Raw genomic sequence first — 24,022 nt, forward strand, 5'->3', positions numbered from 1 at the left:
CTCTGGCATCTCCTTGGGCTGTAGTCTCTGGCCCACTGAAGACCACTGGTTGGTATAAGAATGAATGAATGAATGAATGAATGAATGAATAAACAAACATTTTTTCAAAGACTTTCTTAGACTTCGGTTATCTAGAAAAAAGGAGTTGCATATCCTGATTTTTCGTAATGAGAGAAAGAAACCATCCAAATTATTTAGGCTTCTAGTAAGAGAGGCCTGAGCACAGTGGCTAAAAGACACAAGGGTTACTCCTTCCCATCAGTGAAGTAGGTCATTCAAGGCTGACATGACAGCTCGCTCCACAGAGGGGCCACAGCTCCTTCTGTCCTCTTGCTCCACCCCTGTTATGCCAGTTGTCACAGTCACACCAGGTGGCAGTGAGGAGTCAGCCGAAGCAGGCAAAACAGCTCTCCTCCGAGAGGGCCAACCCCTTAAGCAGCCTTTGCAGAAATCATGCACCCTGCGATGGCTCCGTGGCTGGTCTTGAAGCTTGGGGCTACACTTAGCTGCAAGGGAAGCTGGGGACCACAGCCACTTAGCCAAGTGTGTTGCCCTGAGCAGAACCAGCAACTTACTAGTGAGATGGAAGCAGGCAGCAAGTGGCAGGGAGTAGATCTGCCAACCGGGTTGAATTCCCATGAAAATATGCAATTGCCAACCACGGCTTTTGAGGACAGTGAGCTCATATCTGTGGTAGGTGAGGAGCGCAGGCATACTAACTACTCTGTAGAATCAAATGTCCCCCAGGAACACATTAGCCCTCATAAACTGATTATTCTTCTGCCTCACAGATAACCTGCAAAGTGTTCCCATAAATGTAATAAAGTTCCATTAATAAATTTCATTAAATATAACTTAATGAACAGATAATTTTACATGTTTGTATTATGGACTCATATTCCCCTGCTGTGAGTATCTCTGATAATAGAATGATAGTCTCATAAGCCACTAACCCCAAAGCCATGAATTATGGTAGAAATATGAACTTGTCTATTGGAAGAATGAATGTGTTGATTTTTCAGTGAAGATGTCAATATTCCATATTTCCAAACTCAGTTCCAACCCCCTTTAATTTTTCTGGTACAGTGCAAATAGGTTTTATAATACTCCTGTGGTTTCCTTTATTAGAAAAATATACTGATCTGTATCATTGAGCTAAATGACAATATTACGGGTCATAAAAAAGATTTAGTGTTTTGAACCTTTGCACTATTCAAGCTTCCAAAGTCATTCTTGGTGAGGATCAATTTCAATTATACTTTTATTGCTTATGTAACAGAGGTGAGTGGGGTCCCCCCCCAGGAGCGGGAACAGGGAACCCTGAGGGCTCTGGGAGCTTTTGCCTTTGGCCTCCACCGAACCCCTGACCTGGAACTTTCCCCTACATCCAGATGTGCCCTCCATCCACGGCAGAGGGTTTGTGATGGTACTTGCTCTATGTGACCAGAGTCATTCCTAGGAGCTGAGTGTGACCTTTTTCATAATCAGTGTCCAGTGTAGGAATCTTGGGCAAAAAAGTAGCAAAAGAAAGCTTTTTTAAAATAATTTTTTAAGTAGGCTTCATGCCCAGCACAGAGCTCAAATTAGGGCTTTAACTCACAACCCAGAGATCAAGACCTGAGATGAGATCAAGACGCTTAACAGACAGAGACACCCAGGAGGCCCCAGACTCTTCTTTCTTTAATTAGTAGCACGGTGTTGAGTATGGCAAAGTTAGTTAAATAACTAAAAATAGAATCTCATTTTCTAAAGAGATAAAATCAGTGGGAAGCCTGGCTTGTTTACTCTGCCTCTGACCTGGAGTTTTCTCTTCTTATTTTGTGCTGGGAGAAGACAGACCACACCGGCTTGCTAATGGCTTACTTAGCCCTTCAGCCCCCAGGACTAGTTTACAGAAGACCCAGAGCCCAGCATATGCACTTGCCGCAACCACCCCTTACTCACTTTACTGGTGTTAAAACAACAACGACAACATTCAGCCAGTAAATTTGAAGATCTAATTGGCTTTATTAAGCAATTCATGAAAGGCAGCATCCCATCATCTAGCAAGTAAAGAGATATTCCCAGGAGCTGTACAAAATGGCAGGTTTTTGTAGGAAGAAGGATGGGGCAAGGTGGTATCAACAAAAGAAAACAAAAGACTGTTCTGGGGAAGGTCACTTTCCCTGACAGAGAAGAGTACAGGGTCTTATCATGAAAATGACTTCCTTTTCCTTTGGGGAATGGAGAAGGACCCTGTGACAGATTATCTCATTGGTGCTGACCAGAAAATTCCTGACTGACCTGATAAGACTGTATCTTTGGGGCAGGTTGAAACTGCAATTAGGTTAGGTGTTAAGCCTCAGTGGGGTGACAAGGCTTAGCATAAGAGACTCCATTTTGGGCATGTGAATTTCTTTTATGTTAGGGATAGAGGCCTGTTCTTTCCTAAACCAAGATTGCATTATCTTTAAACCATGATATACTTGGAATAAAATCTAAACCCCTTTACTGGGCTGTGGTCTCTGCTGCCCTTCCAGAGTCCAACTTAGCCTACTCAGACAGCCACCTGTTTTTTGCTACATGGCTTCTCTCAGTTTCCTCAGTATGCCCGGCTCTCTTCCAGTCAGGGCCTTTGCACAAGCTCCTCTTTCTACCCAAAACACCTTTCTTCCCTTACTCTGCAGGATTTCCTTCTTCCTCTTAGAACAACTGCTCCTGGCCCCTATATGAGTCAAAGCACTACCCTCATACATGCTTGTTCTCCCCCTCAACTGCTGGCTTGCCTCCCTTGTAGCCCTTCACTCCATTCTGATATTTTGAACATCAGTTTGCAAACCAGGGCCCTCCACAGGATTTGCACTGTGGAAAGTGCAAATTTGGGAAGACATTGCAAGAGTTTAAGTCACAAGTATTTATATTCCTGTATCTTCTGCCTTAGAGCTATAATAAGCATGGGCAGCAAGGAGCCTGAGGCAGTGCCTTAAAAACTAGCTAACCCATGGTCTCAGGAGGGCAGGACTGGTGCATTGACCCCTAGGAAAGTAGGAGTTGTGCATTTTCTAAAGAAAGGGGATGCACTGGTCCAGGACAGGCCTGAGGACCCTGCTCTCATCATCATCACAAGGTCAGGGGCAGGGTTCTCCAGGAAAAGAATTCCAATTCTGCTCCAGTTCTAAGATCCAAAGCTGCAAATTCCAAGTCATAGACAGAACTGTGGTCAGTTGATTCTGAAAAACTTTGTGTTACTGAGCACCCACCATTGGCATACAAAATTTCATGAAATACTCATAAGCATCCTGTGATTTGAGAAAAATAATTTCCTGGAAGGAACTTAGAGGCAAATTCCATAGGTAACCAGAAGTTTACTTGATGTGGCCAGTTTTATAGGTAAAGGCAGTTCAGGGTCAGGAGTGAGCTGCTGGAAAGCAGCGCCGTTGTCTGGTGGATCACTTCTCCAGTTGGTAATTAGATAGCAGGAAACTGTCACCAGCAGACAGTAATAACCCCTACCCACACAGCCCAAGCATCCTGCATCCCCTTGCCTGCTTATCACTTCCAGAAAGGGTATTTTATGGCTATTTCATAACCTGGTAATTCTCTGTCTCTGTGGCATCTTCTTGAGGGCACAGAGTTTGTCTTTCTCACTGTGGCATCCCAGCACCTTTATTAGGGCCTGACTCCTAGAGGTGCGCCATATGCACTTGCTGAATAAATAAATGATGCCTGAACACATGCTGCATGTAGATGAATGCTATTTTGACAGAATGAGTGGGTATCAAGAGTCCTCTTGAAGCTCTCCCAATGACCATCACCCAGGGACAACCAGAATAGGGCTCAGTTTTGCTCACTGGTTAATTATCTGATCTATTAGATCATTCCTGCCAATCCATGCATGTTTTCTGAATCTCTGCAATCATTTGTAAAGCCACAGCTCCCTGTTGCTGAGAGCTGGCTCCTGCCCCATGAAGTGAGCTGTGGCTGTCTATTGGGTTCCTGGCTGCATCGGTGCATGCTCAGTGACAGGGGAGGGCAGGCAGGTCAGGGTTCTATTATGTGCATCAAGCATGTGTTCTAAATTACTGTCCATTCTCCATGGCCCCAAGAGACCCCTTCACCCTGCTGTGGTCTGCTGTCTTGATTCATGTTCTTATTTAGAGAAATACTATTGATAACTTTTTGCTGTTTCTGCCTCAGTCTTTTAGAAAAGGGCAAAACAGAAAATGATAGATCTTCAAAGCTCTGGGACCTCACATGATGAAGATAAGCAATCTCTCTTGTTTCCTTCATTCTCTTAATCAGAATTAATTTGTATACTCATTTTCATTGGGATATGATGACTGTGAGCATTTCAAGTGTAACCATCTACAACCTTTCTTAATGGCATAATGTTTTGGATTTTTCAAAAGGGGGAAAAAAACTTTTTTGTACTTCTGCTATAGCATCCATATTCAGCGCCTGTCTTTTTTTCCTATCTTCTGGCAATATCAGTGTCCTCTCTCTTTAATAAATTTAAAGTCGCCATTTAATTTCTAATAGAAAAAGGCTACACCTAAAATAATCTCTATCCTCAAACACACTTATCAAAATGAACATGCTAAAAAGTCAAAATTATGCACAATAGAAAATATCAGCCTAGAATACTTACTTCCTTTTCATTTTGTTGGTCCTACTTAATAATTTTTAGTAATTTCAGTTTATCACAATCCCTCAGTTTGAGCTCAGTATGGGCATATAACTGACTGAACCTCATCATTCAGGTTAGAATTCTTATTTGGGAACCTACATAATCTGGATTAAGCATTGACATTGGTCAAGTAATAGTTCTGCCCAACCTTCCTGGAGACAGAATGAGTCTTAATTCATGATTCGACCCCAGTCCCAAACATTTCAGTCTCTGTGTCTCGCTTAAGTTATTTCTCATATGTGAATTAAATTGCATGTATCCAGGGCAGAGAGGACAAGATGGAAAGGGAGAACATAGAAACCCAGCCTCGAGAAGCTATTCTGTTCCTCTGTGTATTGTTAGCTTTGGGGGAACAGAAGGCCCGGAGAAATCCTTCAAAGTTGAGGATTTTCCCAATCAGTTGTGAGAAAGAATGGACAGACACTGAAAGGCAGTGTCCTTTCAAAGTGTTTGTGTTTCAGATGTCTTCCTGATGATCTGCTTATAGCTGGGGCGGAGGGGTGCAAGAGCACCTGGCTTTGGGGTCCTAAAGAGACCAAGCTCTGCCACTCACCCATGACAAAACCCAAATGCAGAGGGAGGAGTTGTAGTGATGCAAGAAATGAATTTATTTTAGTGAGGCCAACACCGGGAAGACTACAGGCTAACTTCTCAAGACTGTCTCCAAAGTGCTGAAAACACATCCAGGTTTATATAAGGAAAATATGGGACAGGGGTTGATGGGTACATGCATTTTGGCAGTAAAGGTCAAATCCTTCACTGTCCTGGGGTCAGTCATGGAGATCTTTCCTGACTCAAGACAGTCCTTATAGCTTGAGGTAGTTTTGGTCCCCATCAGGGGGTGCTTTGCTCACAGGGTCTTTTGACTGAATTAAGAGGTCCACTGGAAATAAAAACTTAATTAGAAAGTATAGACTGAGGTACTTTCAAAATGGAGGTAGTTGAAGTTGTCTTTCATACTTGTATATAAGAGAGAGAGATATGGAGTTACATGGGGGTATATATGGCTATATAGAGTTAAATGGATATATATGGCTCTCTGGAGTTTAATGGGGTATATATGGCTATCTGGAATTTAATGGGGTAAATGTGGCTGTCTAGAGTTTAATGGGGTATATGTGACTATCTGGAGTTTAATGAGAAGTATGTAGGTATTTGGAGTTTAGTGGGGTATCTGTGGCTGTCTGGATTTTAATGGGGTAAATGTGGCTGTCTGGAATTTAATGGGGAATACATATATAGCTATCTGGCACTTATGGGGGTATATATGGCTATTTGGAGCTTAATGGAGTATCTTTGCCTATCTGTCATTTAATGGGGTATATATGGCAATTTGGAATTTGATGGAGTATATATGCCTATCTGGCATTTAATGGGGTATATGTGGCCATATGGAGTGTAATGGGGTATATATAGCTCTCTGGAGTTTAATGAAGTATATGTGGCTGCCTGGAATTTAATGGGGTATATGTGGCTATATGGAGTTTAATGGGGTATATGTGTATATCTGGATTTTAAGGGGACAGATGTGGCCATCTGGAGTTTAAGGAGGTATATATGACTATCTGGGGTTTAATAGGATGTATATATATGGCTGCTTGGGGTTACATGGGGAATGTGGTGGTGGGATTTCCAGGGACAGGAGAGAAAGAACGGCTCTGGGGACTTAAAGTCTGCTTTAGGTATGGAGGGAGGGGAGAGGAGAACAGGAATGTGTGCAAACATGTGAACATGTCTCAATGGATGCAGTAGCACCCATGCCTGTGGCCATCTTAGTGGGGGGTCCTTGAGTGAAGATGTCTTGATTAATGGAATTTTAATGCTAATTTAGTTTTTTGGCATTCCAGTGCGCAAAGGCTTTAGTTGTTCTGATGGAAGCAAGCGTCCCTCTCCAAAAACAGAAATCAATGATTTTACAAATTCCAACTGCTGTCATTTAGGGCAGGAAGTCAAGAGCCAGGTGTGTATGTCGAGGCAGGCTGCAGAGGGGGCTAACCTGCTGAGTGAGGCACCAGCATCTCAGTGCTGGGAGAGGCCTCTAGATGGTGCAGGTGAGTCTGCAGTGAGGGAAAGCCCCTCTGCAAGGACTGAGTTCCCACACTCACAGACAGGACGAGCAGTCAAGGAGTTCCCGGGCAGCCCTTTGCAATAGAAGGAAAGTGGGGCCGGCAACACAGAGGTGCGTTGCCCCAGGCAGCTCGGCCAGCCTCCAGCGTAACTGGCCACCTGCTTCTCAGAGTACTGCCAGACGGCCACCTGTGAAACCTGGTGGCCCCAGGAAGGACCGTGCCTGCCTTTCTCCGCAGATCATCTTCTGCTTGGATTAGAAACTGACCCGCCAGCAAGGTCCAGGTAAGCCTTGGTTCTTCTCTCTGGGTTTTCTAAGCTCTTTGGCTGTTTGAGACTGAGGTGTCATCGGCTGAGAAACGGCCTGAGTGCATTTTTGAAATGCGCGTCATTTTTGGGTTGCGTTTGAACAAGCTTTACCAATTACTGTGCGTCTGCACTACCAGTTCTAAGACCTGAGATTGTTCCTTTGTTTTCGGGAAAACATTAGAAACCCCATTTTGCTCTTGGTTGCACATTTGGTTCGTGAGCCAAACTCTGTGTGTGTTTCGCTGGCTTTAAGATTTTGGCTGCTAAGACCACGGGTGTCTCCAGAGAGCATGAAAAGTATGTTTCTGAGATTTGCCCCTGAGCCTGGCTCACGGGGAACACACGCAGCAGCTGGGATTTAGCTGGGCTCCATACCTGCATTCCCACCCTGAGTTACCTGTGGTGCCCTAAGAGACCTTCCAGGTGTGATTTTGAATCAAGTCTAAAACCCGATGCTTCAGATGTCTCTGTTTTGGGGTGCATGGTGGAGGAAGTATATATTTCTGATGATTAAGGCGTTCATTTCCAGCTAAGAGGCTCTTCTCACTGCTATGACAGATCACGGAGTAGTTTGGGCTCCTGCACAAGAGCCAGCTCTGATTCTCCAGTATCCTGTAGCAACTGCTTCTATACTGGGGGTGGGGAGGCAGGGGTAAGGGGGAGACTGAGGGGTTAAGGTAGAGCAAAAGGGGGCAGCTGAGTGGGAGGGCAGCAGATGGGGATCCAAGAGGGACAGTTCAAACAGTAAGGTACCAGAGTGTAGTGACAGAGTGGCAGAGCGGAAGCCACTCGGTAGGGGCATTTGAGAGTTGGTGGGACACAGGATATGACATGGCTGGGATGACGGACAGCGAAGTGAAGCCAGCCCCACTTTTTCTGCTGCCCGTCTCGCCACTGCTCAGTAGCTCTGAGGCTTCATGTCTGAGACACTCTCTAAGAACAAAACAGCAGTTAGTTCAAAATATTAAGAAGGTAAAACGTCATAATGAACTAAGAATAAAGGAATCATTTCAAATAGCTAACATAGAGAATATTCCTTGATGCTCTAAGATTTCAAAGGGATAGCCATTTAAAGCCTTGAGAGTTACTTTTTGACCAAGTCCGCCAAAAAGAGCTAGTTACTCATCAGAGTTGGGAGATGAGCATTTATCCTGGTGGTTGTCCATGTGTACCCTTCCCCACTTAAGGAGAAGACTGGGGGCCCTGCTCTGCGCTGGGTCAGCTGGGGACTTGCGGTGCTTTCTCCCCATCCTTCAGTGAGCCAGTCTCTCTGTGGGAATGTTAATTTGTGACAGCACAGAGGGAGGGTAATCCTGGAAGCATGTGTCTTTGGGAGGAAAAAGTAAACAAAATTTCCCCAAATAGCTTGATTTTCACTCTCTGGCCACTACCTGATTTCTAAAAGTAAACAGGGTTTTAATTTTGTTCAAGATACATATTTGCAAAGCTCAGAAGTGTCAGGGGCTCACCCTTCTTTCTTAAGTATCAGCCTGTCCCCATACCCAGCACAGCACCTGCCCCAGGCAAGAAGAGCCCAGTGTTTGCTCGGGGAAGTGAAGACAGACCTGGTCTTACCCCCTATTTAACATGGTACAAATCAAGTTGACTCTTAACTGTGGAACCCCTTCTCATCAAAGTGCCTTAGGTCCCAAAAGACCAAAGATAGAATCCAGATCACTTGAGTCTTCTTTCTAGGTCCAGGTAAATGAGTTTTGTGGTTTTCACAAAAGGAAATTTGTTCTCAAGGAAATGCTCAGGAACCCAGCTGCAAAGACTCAAGTAGATCTGAAATGCGAACAAAGGAGCTGTAAACAGGATGGCATTTAGGAAGCCAGCCCCCCCTTCGCCTTGCCTTCCCTCCCTCACCCACCCTGCCACCCCTGGCCTCCTCAGTGTCCTGTCGGCACACCTCTCAGCAGCTTTCCTCTAGGCCCTTGTTTTCTCAATTATCCCAAAAGACACCTGCCTGCTCTTCACTTTGATGCTGTTTGAGACTCTGCCTAGGTGATTCTACCCCCCAATAGCATCATTAATTAACTAACCTTAAGCTCACTTAACACATTAGGTCAATTAGGAAACAGAGGCCCCAGCCCTGCCTCAGAGAGTGCTATCACAGCCTCTCACAACCTATCATGCAGTCTGTCTTGAATTTCTGTACTGAAGCAGGATTTTTATTCAATCTCTGATTATTATTTTCCTAAAGAATAAAGAAGGGAAAATAAACTGATGCCCCATCATTTAACTTCTGCCCTACATTTCTAGACCACTTTACAAATCATTTCTCGTGCAAGTCTTCCCTATTTTCTGAAAAAGGAAGTGGAGCCTTAGAAAGGTTAAGGGACCTGCCCAACTCCATATAACCATTAATGATCATGATGCCAATAGTAGCCCAGGGCATCGTGCTGTGTAACTTGTAATTAGGAGGGTAGGGACTAGACCTCCATTCCCTGCCTCTGAGGCTGATACACTTGCCTCTGTAAGAACATGTGGAGAAGGTTCTGGGACAACCACCTGGTAAACCTGAGGGTAGCAGGAGCAAACTTCTGCCCCTCGTAGGTCCCAGCTCTCACACCACACTGTTCGCCAGCATCTGTCATCATCAGAGGCAGGGCAAAAGAGGAAGCAATCTACATTTCATTCCTGTGAGCCATCTCTGTGAAGGCTTGAAGATAGAGGAAATATTGGTGTGAGAAATACGAAGCTGCTGTTTGTATATAGTACAAACATAGTCAGATATCGGTGGACTCTGGTGCTTCAATCCAGCAAAAAATGGCTTGAGGGTTCATGCATCCCAGTGAATTTGGGCCTCTGTTAGAATAAACAAATGAGGCTGGACTGTAACTTTTCACCATTGTCCTGAGGTCATCACAGATCAGTCCCCAAGATGATGACTCTGTGCAATCAAAGCTAAGGAAAAAGCTTTGCCCAGGGTCTTAACATCAGGGTGGGCCATTCATTTGCTAGCAAATAAGGATTCTACAATCCAAGGTGACTTCAGTCCTCCCAGCACATGAGTGGATACTCAGTGAAAATGCAGTTGACCCTTGAACAGTACAGGTTTGAACTGTGTGGGTCCACTTATATGTGGATTTTTAAAAATAAATACAGTATAGTACTATAGTACTAGTGAACACTAGAAACTAGTTTTTCCTTTTATTTATTTATTTATAAGTTTATAATTTATAAATAAATAGTGTTTGAGAGAGAGGTGGGGGGAGGGAGAGAATGATCAGGGGAGGGCAGAGAGAAGGGAGACACAGAATCTGAAGCAGGCTCAAGGCTCTGAGCTGTTAGCATAGAGCCTGAGGTGGGCTCACCAATCATAAGATCATGACCCAAACTGAAGTCAGATGCTCAACTGACTAAGCCACCCAGGTACCTCAGGATTTTCTTAATAACATATTCTTTTCTCTAGCTTATTTTATTGTAAGAATACAGTATGTAATATATATAACATACAAAATATGTGTTAATCACTGTGTTTGTTATTGGTAAAGCTTCCAGTCAACAGTAAGCTATTAGTAGTTAAGTTTTGGAGGAGTCGAAAGTTTTCTGTTGGTGTTTGACTGCTCAGAGGTTGGTGCCCCAACTCCCACATTGTTCAAGGGTTAGCTGTATGTCCAGTGAATGAATGAGATGCTTCCAAGGAAGGTCACTAGTGTTCTAATCACACAGTGGGGAGCAAGAAGCTGCCCAACATCAAAGTACCCTAAGTCAATAAGCAAACAAATTCCAGTTAACAAAGCTACCCTCTGGGTACAGAGACACGTGTTATTTCTTAAAGGGTAGGTGCCCATGAGTGTTAAACACTGTTTGGCTATAAGGTGGAAAAGATACAAGCTGGAGAAACTGGAGACCCTGGCTCCTCTGCCCAGCTTTCCACCTCTAGAAATGCCCAGAGGTCTGTACACACAGTTACCCATGTAACTACCAGGAGGCCTTTGTTTTCCACTTCTGACAAGTCAGATCACTATGGAAAGCAGATGGGTGGTAATGAGCCTTGCATAGGGAAATGCACGTGTGTTGATAGCCACAGCTGTGCCACCCACCAAGCTTATATCATCCCCAGTCACTTCCCAAGGCAGTAAATCAAACTCTGCACGTGGCAGGAAGGTGCCTTGGCTTCTGAGTCCCAATGGAATCAGCAAGCAGAGGAGTAACAGCCACAGTCATGTTGTCATTACTAGCAGTGGCGAGGCCCAGGATGCACGGAAGCCAAGCTTAGCTGTGGTGTTTCTAGATCCCTTAAGATTGATACTGTTAAATGATACTACTCAGTGGCTATATACAAGCAACTAAAAGGTGAATGCAAATACTGAAATAGGATATTAGTCTCCTGAAAATAATAGGGAGATAATTCTGCCAACAACACTCTAATCCAGACAAAAGGTGCTTTCTTAGGAGCTGAAGAAAGACATGTAGGTCTACACAACAGAGGAAAATTGGGGGAGAGGGAGCAGGTATCACCATTTTGCCATATTTCCAGTTCCATATTTCTTAAACATCAGGCACAGAAGAGAGATGAAGGTAGGATTTCATGTTTATTTTAATATACCTCCATCCATTTAAAGAATATTTTCTGAGCACCTGCTCTGTGGCAGGCACTGTATGGGGATGTAGTGATACAGTATATGATTGAGGACAGGAGATGTCCCATGGTGAGGTACCATGGGTGAAGACAGGAGATGTCCCTGTTTCATGGAGTTTACATACTAGTGTGGAGAGGGAAGCTATAGTACACTAATATGAATGTAGTTTCAGGTAAATCCAATGCCATGATGAAACAAATAATCAGGGCAAGCAGAGAGAAAGTGCTGGGGGAAGGGGCCTCCTAAGATGTTATCTGAGTGAAACCTGAAGTGAATTGAGAGAGGAAACCAAGCAGAGGCCCTGAGGTGGGACAAACCCAAGACATGCCATCACCAGCAGGAAAGCAATGTGGCTACAGCAGAGGGAAAGGTGGGACAAACAGGAGATGAGAGAAGAAAGCTAGGAATCAGAGCATGCCAGGCTAGAGACTATGGTAAGAAGTCTGGGTTTTTATTGCAGATGGGAAGACCAAAAAAAAAAAACATGCATTAGCTTGGGGCTGAGGGTCAGCCACGATTATTCATACCCTGTGTCATTCTGGGACCATGAGTGCCCATAGCATACCAGTTGGCATATTGTGAAGCCCACCCCCACCTACCATGAGCCAGGTCTTCAGGTGTGCTCTTCCTGAGAGGCAGGCAGGAGGGGCAGTTAGTAGGAGAAATTTGGCAGGATGGTGGGATGATCCTTTTCTTAAAAAACATTTTTTTTTGTTTATTCATTTTTGAGAAAGAAAGGGCATAAACAGGGGAGGGGCAGAGAGAGAGGGAGACACAGAATCTGAAGCAGGCTCCAGACTCTGAGCTGTCAGCACAGAGCCCGACACGGGGTTCAAACCTATGGACCATGAGACCATGACCTGAGTCAAAGTTCGGCACTTAACTGACTGAGCCATCCAGGCACCCGAGGATGATCCCTTTCAACCCAACATCTGTTCCCATTGCAATTAACAAATGACAGAGAGGCCCTTCCTCAGAAAATTTTTGAAGTTTCCAACTTGAAACACATGCTTACATTTTTTAAAGTCTCAAACTAGAAAGAAAACACTAAACATTCTTATAGAGTCCAACATTGCCTCCTACCTCTTTGGACCCTACCTGATCCTCCACAGCCAGCCCCAAGCCCCAAGCTAGCTTCACTCATCCTGTTGCTCACTTGGAGAGATGAAGAGGCACTTCCTGGAGTTGGGAAAGATGCAGGCCAAGAAGCTCTGATAGCGCATCCCAGTGCCCTGACATTCAGTTAGGAAGCCTCTTCTGGGCATGCTGTTGGGGAACTAATTGAGAGATCAATTTCTACCCAGTTTGGCATGCCTGAGCTATTCTTGTCCATTGCCATGGCCCTAGGAGCTGGATACAATGCTGGCTGCTCAACCCCGTACAGCAGGTGGCTCACCAGCACCTAGCAAGTTTCATTTCCTTCCAAGTAATAAGACTGTGGAGATGGATTAGAGTGGAAGGTCAGGCTAAAGGAAGAGACCCTATCGCAGGGAAGCCCTGGGCAGTGAGACCACATGGACAGGTCATGAGGGAGGAAGTGGAGGTGGACTCAGGGGCTTGGCATCTGGCCAGTCTCCTGACACTGTACAGAGAGGCTCAAGACCACAAAGGATGGTCAGATGGGATGCACACATCTGTTGCTTTGGATGATTTTGTTTACCTGGCAAATATGGTTTTATGGTTTAATATTTTGATTGAGGCTTTATGCTCTTGCATAACAAACATTACCTCTTGCCCAGAAAAACCATACTCCTTAAATACACTGAAATGCACTGCACTTTCTTAAAGGCACCTCAGAGGGCTTTCAAGGTTCATTTTCTTTAAGATTTAGTCCTTAATAATGGGTAGAAGTGGCTGTTCCTAAACTCCCTGTCCATAATGAAGAAAATCCATCAGAATGGACACTTTGGGGATGTGGCTGTTTAGATGCCCCGAGCTCTGCAGAAAGCCAGCATCTGGGAAGAGTGCAAGCCAGAGAAGGCAGCTGGGCAGGGTGGCATTTGTAAATGGCACAAGGCAACTGTGCATCGGTGGATTTATGCTTGATGATCCTCTGCTTAATGAATTCCTTCCTGGGTGATAGAATCTTCGGTAAGTATCATATAAATCAGAAGATTTTAAGGGAATTTCAGCAGAACCCCTTTTGGAGTTTAGCTCATTCTTGCAGAGATGGAGAGAAAGAGACCCATCTTTGAGATGTGTGAACACGTAGCAGACATTTGATCTATCCAGGTGGCCTCTGGCAGGAACCAACTCTGTTCCTATGATCACTGTGATGTGAGCTAGTGTCTTGGTCTCCCTACAGTACTCGTTTAAGCAATTTTACTCTTCATTTTATGGACAGAAGAAACCAAGGCAGGGACATTCCAGTGACTTGGGACACTTGGTTTTGAGTCAAGTCTAAGAACCAAGAGACCAAATTTCCGCTACCATCGCTGCCAGTCGGTTTCCAGCGTGAGGTTTCCACATGAAATTCATTATCCAAACAGACCACACACAGCTCCCTGACTTCTGCAATTGGCGTGTGTGAGTGAAGCAGCGCTTGAGAATATTACCCTGATGGTTATCACAGTTGCTGCTTTTGAAGGCAAATATTTATTTTGTGAGGATTGCAAAACTAAGAATAGTAGAATGTGGAGCTCCTCCTTATGTTTACAGAATAAACAGAATTGAGACACTGACAAATGCAGTGTCCCTTGTTCGCTGAAGAACGAGCTGTTTGCCTCCTGCATCAACTAATAAAAGCAGGGGCTCTGGAGGTGCAGGTCTCCATTAGGCTGAGCATCCTTCCGCCCACCCCGCTGGGTTCTAGTCAGGAGGACTTTGGCTCCCTGTGTATGCACTGGATGGTGGGTTTGCCTTGGTGGCCTCAATAACACTTCCAAGGGCCTCCCCGGAGGTTTTCCTTTTTAAATTAGAGAGGCCACTGCGTTTCCCATAGATTAACAGGCTACAAACTTTGCTTGGGGTTTTGTAAGAAGATCTGAAAGAAATAGAAGACCTGGCTCCTGTTCTTAGGGCCCATTGTATTGAAAAGAAGAAGTAGGACAGATGGCCACATATTCACACACAAATAGACCAATTCATATGAGAAATGGAAATAAACAGCGCTTCCCACATTGTATTGCATTGAAATCACGTGTTCACTGTCTGTCTCCAGTGTTGCACTGATGGTGCTCAGAGCACTGGTGGTGCTCTCTGAGGCTCTCACATCTCCATAAGGAGCACCCCTCTGGTCTCTAGCACCTAGCACATGCCTGGCACATAGTAGGTACTTAGTAAATGTTTACATAAACCATCCTTTAAGGAACACTTACTACCTTCACATTTGCCATCCTGCCTTCCCAAGTGCCACCATCAGAGCCCAGTCAGGGGCCTGTCAGGAGACACAGTGCATGTCAGATGGTCAAGATGTAAAAGCTTTGTTTGAGGGAGCGGTCATTCTAGAACTGAAAGCAGGGTAAAGAGGACCACAGCTCTGCCTTCCCAGATACACCCATCTTTTTACCTATTGACTGCTGTTGCCTGAAATCTGTAAGCCCTCCCCTGGGTGTTCAGTTCTTGCCATAATTCATCAAACCGTGGATGGAGCCACAGTGTCCGGGTCTCAGCAGCCTTGCCATCTGCCATCTCCCCACTTCCTGGGGCTCCTTTCCCATCCTTTCCCTTGCTCATTCTTCATTTGTCCTGGTTTGGGCTTCTTTTCCATCCTTTCCCTTGCTCATTCTTCATTTGTCCTGCTTCACTGAATCGTGCAGTCCCTGCCTCAGAATTCCCAGGTAGGGCAAGGTTTCATAATCACTGCTCCCCAGCCCCTGGTGCCCTCCTCCGCTGCTTTGGGGTGCCTGGGATGTGTGTGTTTGAGAGAAAAGAGTGAAGTGCAACCACCAGAAGAGCTCAGAATGAGGCCTGGACCAAGCTGGGGGGTGGAAGAGTGAGGGGCAGGAGTAGCCTAGTTGTGGACACCAGCAAAGGAGCTTATTGATGGAGTCAGCAAATCTGGGTAATACCTTTACTTCCTGTACATCTGGCGTTTAAGCTGTAGATTCTCCCTTAACTAATAGCAAAAATGGTCCGTTCCTTAAGTGTGAGTTAGGTACTTTGGGGGCATGATGAAGAAAGGCAAAGGGAGGGCCTCAGTTTCATTGGGTGGTTTAACATCTACGAGTTTTAGGTGAATCTCATTTTCTACAACACTGAACATCTTTGGAGCTGGCGCTTCTCTGTTTACTGGACACCTGAGCCCTCATTGGAAATGGACCGTCTGCTCCTTAGGCACCCCTACCCCCTGCTGAAAACTCTTGAGGGTGAATGATTTCCTTTTGGAAAACTTTCAAATTGTATTCATTTGAGTTTACATTAGCTTCTTCCTTCTGGTCTGTGTGTGGATTATTCTCCTGTTGGGTTTCATTTAACCAGATTTACAGCTGTGCTAACACATTCACTGATGGTCTTCTGCTTTCAGAATGGATTTTTCTAAGTCTTTGACTGTACTGACAGACTGTGTCCATACTGAAACTCTCCATATTGGGCAATGTGGTGTTTTCTTCAAAACTCATTTCCTCTGACCACACTTCACTGCATCTCAGTCGTTAGCAAGTTAGTTTTAATATTTCAGTGTAATAAGCACTGTAATAGCAAAGTAACACAAAAAATGCTTCTCTCAGTGCCATCAGCCTCAGCAGCTATTAGGAGGATCCATGTGTTCCATAAACATGAAGATCCCCTGGAGGCCTACTTTTTAGAAATACATGGTGAAATTCTGAGTCTTTAAAAAATCTTGTAAATGTGCAGATGAGCTAAGATACCCAGTACCTGCCAATTTCAATATTTTTTGTAGCTTTTCTTTTAAATGAGCTTTTGTATTTAATTAGACTTAAGGAGAGACCTGGCCACCTAACAAGATTATGGTTGTTAGGAGCCAGAGAGGTACAACAGGGAGTTCTAGGCCTGGGTAGTGTTTTTTACCCCTTCAAACACTAGTCTTGTACCCTATCTGGATCCTTTCGTACTTCAGAGACCAGTTATGGGTCCCTAAAAGAGATTTCCCAATGAAGGCAGCACCCTAGCAGGCCTTACCCAGAGACACAACCCATGCAGATCAAGCCCTGGCGTCTCCCTGTGTAGACACCCTCCATGAGAAGGAAAATGACTGCAGCCCACCCAGTTCTGTTGGATGAGGTTGGCTGGGGGGTCTTCTATTAGAAATAGGCTCCTTGAGGGAACTCATCTATATCCATAATGCCACAAATCTTGTCTATAAATAAGAATGAACACACACTATTCGACCCTAATCCATCATAGCATATGATGTCTTGCATTTAATAAGAGTTAGAAAGTGATTCTTTGTAAGAATGAGAGATTGAGCAAGGAAAAAAAAAATGATGGTTTTTCTTTCTCATCAGGAGCTGTGCTAAGGCCCAGAAAAGCTGTACTGGCCTTTTGCAGATTCTGAGGCCTGTTGCCACTGTCAGCTGTGACATCTTGTATTAATTAGAGTCTTGCAGTCTTTTTCAGCAATGGAGACAAGAAAGACTCTTTCAATGAGAAGGTAAATGTGAGCCTTGATGTTGAAGAAGCAGGTAGTAGAAGAGGGGACTGTCAGATGCGACAAGTCCTTCATAATACCTAGAATTGTTTATTGACACTCAAAATATTCAGAAAGGGCAAGATCTTCAAAGAGCCAATGGCAAAAGGCCACAGACCTCTGAGGGCACCACTGATGAGCCATGAGGGCAGAGCTCTTGGCCAGGAGTCCAGGACATTTCAGTTCACTTGAGTGTTCTCCTTTCTGGAAACATATAGGAGCCAGCTACTGGTGGGTTACCAGCAGCATCAGGGCACCATTGCTGACTTGCTGCCACAGCACAGTCACCTCCTAACAGTGAACTAGTTCTTTCCTGCACTGGGAAGTAACGGTGTCTTGGGACACCCTCAGACATCTCTACACCCTGCCCCACACCCAGATGCAGATTTCTAATGCCATTCTCAAATGGTACCAGAATTCCTTGGAGAGAGGGCTTATTAGTGGGTTGGGGCAGGAAAATACAAAACAAACCTGGAGCATCCACTAGTGCCAAGAAGTAAGGAAGTGCTCAAAATTAAATTTAAAACTGAGGGTATGTCAAAGGGACACAGGAATCAACTGAAGGAGCTCCCAGTCACCAGAGCTGGAGTAACCTGAGTGACAAAATAAATAAGGTAGTAGTGGATTATAATCCAAAACGTAAAAGAAATACCCATGCATCTAAAATAAATATCCATAGAAATGAAGGAAAGAAGGAAGGAAAGGAGAGACAAGACACAAATCTTCCATACAGAAAAATTTTAAATAGATTGTGTGGCCACTCCCCTCTCAAGGAGGTCGAGCACAACTCCCCACCCTCTTAGAGCAGAGCTCCTACTCAGCAGTCACCAAGAGTCCAAACAGGACCTATAGAGCAGAAAAAGGTAACTTTAGAATGGAAAGGCCTGGCAGGCTCCAGGTCAGTATCTGCAGTGACACATTATGTTGACTATGTACACCTGACATGATGTAATGAAAAAGACACTTTACTGCTGTGGTCTTCCTCCCCAAAACCCATAACCCCAACCTGACCGTAAGAAAAACATGGAATGAGCCCCAATTAAGGTAATTTCTACAGAACACCTGAACAACACTCCTCAAAACTGTCAAGGTCATCAAAAGCAGTGAGAGTTGGATGAAACTATCACAGACTGGGGGAGCCTAAGGAGATGTCGAGAGTAAATGTGCTATAATGTGGTGTCCCAGATGGCATCCTGGGACAGAAAAAGGATATTAAGGAAAAATTAATGTTGGATGTTAGTTACTTATCATATACTAGTATGAGCTCATCAGTCATGATAAATGTATCAGACTAATGTAAGGCCCATCCCTGGGTTCAGACCCCTTTTCCCACCCCAGTGCCTCAGACTTTAGGAAGGTTACAGCTCCTGGGGTGCTGGCCCAAGTGCTACCCTGTCTTTTGCTCCCTCTAACCCCTGTAAGCAGTGTCCTTGCACTGAGAGGAGGAGTCCAAGGAAAAGCAGATTCAGGGATGGGCTCTGGTTCCCCAGGCCTACTTGTGTGGGAGGCTGCAGAATGGCTGAGTTTCTGCCTCCAAGAGCTTCTGGATCTCCCCTGGAATCCTGCAAGCTGCATATGTTCAGTGCATGCCTGGTAGGGCAGCACACGTGATGGAAAGACCTAGAATTCCACCTTTGCCACTTACGTTAAGTTCCTTCTCCCCTCTGAGTCTGTTTCATTGTCAGTGAAATGGGAATAATGTCTACTTTTCATGGTTTAAGGACTGAAATAATGCTTGCAAAGAGGGTATCTCTGTATCTAACCTATAATCCACCATCAGTATGTGGCACCTTTCATCTTTATTATTCCTATTTGGAAAATGAGTGGATAGGAAGGTCTTATGCTTCCTAGAAGTAGAACATCAAGCCTTTTGTGAACAAAGCTGAGGCTTGCAGCTCCATACAGTTGATGATGGGTAAGAACTTTGTGTTGAAAATATCCTGGGGGCCTGATCTTGAACCCCAGCAAAAGTTGTTATTTTCATAAAACCAGAGACCAGCAGGGCATCCACAAGAGCCCAGTGTTAAAGGGCCTTTGAGAATTCTGAGATGTTTTTCTTATGAGGAGACGGAAAGCCAAGCTTGTGGCTGCAAGCCAAGCAGTTTGCAGTGTTTGGAGTCCATGGAGAATGAGCCATGTTATGAGTGCAGCCCTGGGCTCCCCAACTGGCTCTCCGGAAAATGCATTCCTCATTTTGTTCCCCCAGAGGCAGTCAGTACCTTGGCAGGGGGAGGGAGAAAGGCATACAGTTCTAGGAGCCACTGCTTGCAGACTGCGACTCTTCTAGCCCAGAGCAGAGTCAGGGGCTCTACTCACTGCCGGAGTTCAGGGCAAGACACCTTTGGGCACTAGAAGGCTCTGGGGATCCCTAGAGATTGAGCTACTGTGGGGAAGGGCTGCCAACTGCTGTTCTCACCCCAACACCTGCCTCCTCTGGCCACTGCTGGGAGGAATAATCCACTTCCCTTGGCCTGTTTTCACAGAGGGTAGAGAGGTGGCATTATGAATACCTGGCAAAACATTCTTATAAGAAATACTAAATTGCAGTGTTCTGGGTATGCCCAGCTTAGAAAGCTCATGAAGGCACAGGGGAGAATCTTGGTAGCCAAGGAGAGGTCAGGGAGTAATGGATGGAAGAAGAGGCACAGACACAGCCTTGCGGCCATCACCTTTTCTCACATCCTTTCTGAATCTCAGCATCTAGTTTCTGGGCCACCGACCATTGTCTGGTCATTAACAAATCAGCTGGGTGTTGTTTGTTTGCTTTTCAAATTAGCCAGACAAGTTCCCATTCCAATGCAATCACAGCCGCGGCTACAAGATGGGCAGAGTAGGAGAAAACTCCATCCACCCTGTTCAGACACTGCCTCTGCCAACACTTGGCATGCAAGGCAGACATCCTGTTTCTGAACCAAGGTTGTGGTTGTGTTTTCTGAAGCTGCCTCAGCCTGACCCAGCCCTGCCCCCAGCCCTCCTGCAGACTGGCAGGGCTGGAAAGGGCAGTGGCTGGGATGTTGGCATGGAAGCCAGCCAGAAGGGCAGGGCAGGTACCTGAGGGGCTTTCAGAAAGGAGTGGGGACCACAGTGTGACTGTTCGGGCTCGGGCTGGGTGACCACATTGTGCCGTGCCTTGCCTCCTTCTGTGTTTAGATTTCATTGTCATTGTCTGCTTTAAACCCTAAGCTCCAAAAAACTGGGGTCAGCATGTCTATTTAAGTTCTGTGGAACAGAACCTGATGCCACATGGATTTCTCACCAGGGTGTGTGGCTGAAATAGCAGAGGACAGAAAGGTTAAACAAAGCAAATGACCCCGAAACTTAGCAACTTAAGACAACCGACTTTTGCCATCTCACACCATTTTGAGGGTCAGGGTCAGGGAGTGGCTCAGCTGGGTGGCTCTGGCTCAGAGTCTCATGAGGTTGCAGTCGGCTGGGGCAGTGCCCACTGAGGGCTTGATGGAGGTGGAGGAACCATCTCTAGGGAGGCTTATCTGCATGGCTGCTGGCAGGAGGCCTCGGTTCCTCCCACGGGAGCCTCTCCTCGGGCTGGAGTTTCCCTACCACATGGCAGCTGAGCAATCCAAGACAGAGCAAGCAGGAAGCCGCAGTGCCTTTTATGACCCAGCCTCTGAGGCAGCACACAATCACTCCTGTTCTTTCTGATGGTTGGAAGTGAGTCACGAAGATCAGCCCATACTCACAGAGATGGAAATTAGGCTCCACCTTCGAAAGGCAGTGTCAGTTTGTGTGCACGTTCTAAACCAGCACACCTGATTTCTAATCCTACTTTGTCTCTAACTGCTATGACCTTGGGAAAATCACTTCAAATCTGTAGGCCTCAGTTTCTTCTGTAAAAGCAGAGAGCTGACTAGATGTCTCAGAGCATCCCCTAGGGCCTCATGCCCTATAGTTCATTCATTCTATGTATCCATTCACTAAACATTTATTCAGTTCTTACTTTGTGTCTAGATCTCTTCTTGATTCCTATATTTGTGCTAGAATACCTGCGGAGCTTCTAAAAATTCTGGTTCCTGGAACCCACCCAAGAAATCCAGCTTTAACTGATCTGGGGTGGAGCCCATGAGCTTCACAGTCTTAAAATACCCACCACAACGTGATGCCATTGTGCAGGCAGAATTGAGGACTGTTGTTCTAATCTCATAACCTTGAACTTTGATGGGTACATGAATCCCTGGGGATCTGGTTAAAATGCAGATTTTGATGCTGTGGGTCTGGAGTGAAGCTTCAGATTCTGCATTTCTAACAAACTTCCAGGTAATACAGTGCATTCTGAGGACTACACTTTGAATAGCAAGTTTCTCGTTGCTGGGAGAAAGTATAGAAGTACAAGGATAATTCCCACCCCCAAAGAGCCAAGAATCTAGTTGGAGAGGAAGACATAGCATGAAAATGTAAACAGTTCCTCAAGACCTAAGTGCCGAATATGTGCCCCAGATGTGACATACCAGGGACCGAGCTTGAAGTGGTGAAGAGCATCCCAGGAGTATTTCACTCCTGCCTCGACTGTCACTCACTGCTGAGACACCGTTCCCTCCTGTCCCTCCATCAGCAACATGGAAAGTGGCAGGAAGTCCAGGCCCTTCTGTGATCTCTGGAAGTCTTTAACCAGTTCGTTTGTTTAACTGAACAGTAGTTCAGTCCACAGGGCAAAAAAATAATTAGTAAATCTATTATTTGTATTTGTTCAGTCTTGTAATGTATTCCCAAGAGGCTTTTACTGTTTAGCTAACCTGGTTTTTTTGATGCCATTAACAAATTAAAGTGTGTTTTCTGAATGTGAAATTCTAGGCTTATGAAAATTATAGTAAAATGTTGTTTAATGAAAGCTGCCAGTAACCAGTGTTCTAGTTTTTCTTCTTTCTTTTATGGTTTTTCTCTTTGTTTTGCTGGGTCCTCTTCCTGTCCGCTGAATAGGGAGAAACTGGAATATTCTCAGAACCTCAGTTCTCAGCAAAAACCCTGCTCCTCCTGGGTTATTTTCTTCCCTTAGAACCAGTCCTGACTCCCAGGCTCACTGCTGTGTGTAGGCTGACCACACTTACTCAATCTCCCAGTGCTGACCTGGCTCCTGAGGGCCCATCCAGGCACGTCCACATGGTGCTTGCTGTCCTATACCTCAGGATATCCAGAATGACACCAGGAAACTCCTCACCCCCTGAAAGGGACTCCTAGTTGAACCCTGACTTCCAGGCTCTCTTCCATTGACAGATTAATAGTCCTGAACTATTTCCTTTGCCTTGTCCCTGATTACGCACACCTCCTGGCTCCTCACATCCTAAGGAAGTACTTCTTAGATTCTTTTTTTTTTTCATTGAAGTTTAGTTGACATACAATGTTACATTAGTTTCAGGTGTCTAACATGTGATTGGACAATTCTATATATTCTGTAGGGCTCACCACAGTAAGTGTAGCTACCATCTGTCGCTGTACAACATTATTACAATATTATTGACTATATTCACCCTGTGGGACTCTTCACCTCTATGACTTATTTATTTTATAACTGGAAATTTGCACCAGTACTTCTCAGATTCTAATATGCACCACCTGGGGTCCTGTGAAAATGAGATTCGGACTCAGTGGGTGGGGTTGGGGACTGAGTTTGCACCTCTGACTACCTCCCGTGATGCTCATCATGCTGGTGCTAAGTTGGGGCAGCAGAGTGGCACAGATGAGCTCCCAGTGGCTGACCATCTGAGGTTCACCACATGCCGCCCATCCCATGAGGAAGCACAGGGCTCTGTGTATCACCCCAGAAACCCAGGCTCAACTTTAACTTGAGCCTTTGCTCCACTGTCTTCTCCCAGAGCAGATCTCTGCTTTGCTCCTCCTATGTTTAAATCTGTGTCATCTTTGTGACCCATGTCAAACTCTAGCTTCCCTTGAAGCTTCCCTGGCTGTCGTTTCTTTCACTCCCTTTGGATCCATCATGACTTTGTTCTCAGCTGTTCTTTAGTTCTTAATCACATTGTGCCGGGCATTGTTATCTCAGTTTTTAACATGTTTCTGACAGTCTTTACAACTAGATGGTAAGGCCCCAGGGACTGTGGCTTACTCATCTTTCACTTCTTTTGTATTTCTTTCAGCATAGAAATGGTGCTGTGCATTTATTAGGCACTTAATAAATTTTTTTAAATGACTGAAGGTAAAATTCCTGCACTTATTCAAAAATTAATCTAATGGAATTAGAAATGGAATAAAGAACTCACCCCATGTTCTCATCCTCACGGAACTGTATAGTTGTCTATGGGCATCCTCACTAGATCCTCAAGATGTGACCTACCTGTCCTCCGAGGCCCAGCAGGGTTCCTGGCCCCTACACATTTGACAGATGTATGGTTCATGAGTTTGCTGACTGTTCTCTTCTCACTGAAGGTGTAAGCCAATCTGTCTTCAGCTGTCACATCCATGAGTCATACAAATCAATAGCAGTGAAAACAAAACCAAGGGGAAAATGGGTAATTTCCAAATAGGTCCTAGAAAGACAAAATATAATTGTGTATCTTTAAAAAAAAAAAGGTGGCCTAGGGGTTGGGACCAAGGCAGAGGGAACAGAAGTAAAGGAAGGTAGACATCAAACCAAGTTGGGTCTCGTGCTTTCTCTTTGGCACATCAAACAAGAGGGGGCCTTGTCCTGTGGGCCCGTTTCTCAAAGAGTGCCAGGTAACTGAGATGAAGAGGAGCCATAAAACTAGATGGACGTTCCTCACTGGGCCTTGTGGAATCTCACTGTCAGGGAGCTAAAACCATGACTCTTTTACAGCATAAACTGAGCGTGTGTCA

At 45.1% G+C, this 24,022-nt stretch overlaps 1 protein-coding gene across 4 annotated transcripts in view; it reads left to right on the plus strand.

Moving 5' to 3' along the window:
- Nucleotides 1-6,785: 6,785 nt before the first annotated feature.
- The window catches only part of EDAR (ectodysplasin A receptor), an 83,238-nt gene continuing 66,001 nt past the window's right edge, over nt 6,786-24,022 (plus strand). For all 4 annotated transcript variants that reach the window (XM_039225308.1, XM_039225309.1, XM_039225310.1 and 1 more), the window contains exon 1: nt 6,786-7,018. The gene's annotated coding sequence lies outside the window, so the exon portion shown is untranslated. The remainder of the gene's footprint in view (nt 7,019-24,022) is intronic.

The sequence above is a fragment of the Hyaena hyaena genome, unplaced genomic scaffold (assembly GCF_003009895.1).
Source record: "Hyaena hyaena isolate Hyena2069 unplaced genomic scaffold, ASM300989v1 scaffold_2020, whole genome shotgun sequence".
Classification (NCBI taxonomy): Eukaryota; Metazoa; Chordata; class Mammalia; order Carnivora; family Hyaenidae; genus Hyaena; species Hyaena hyaena.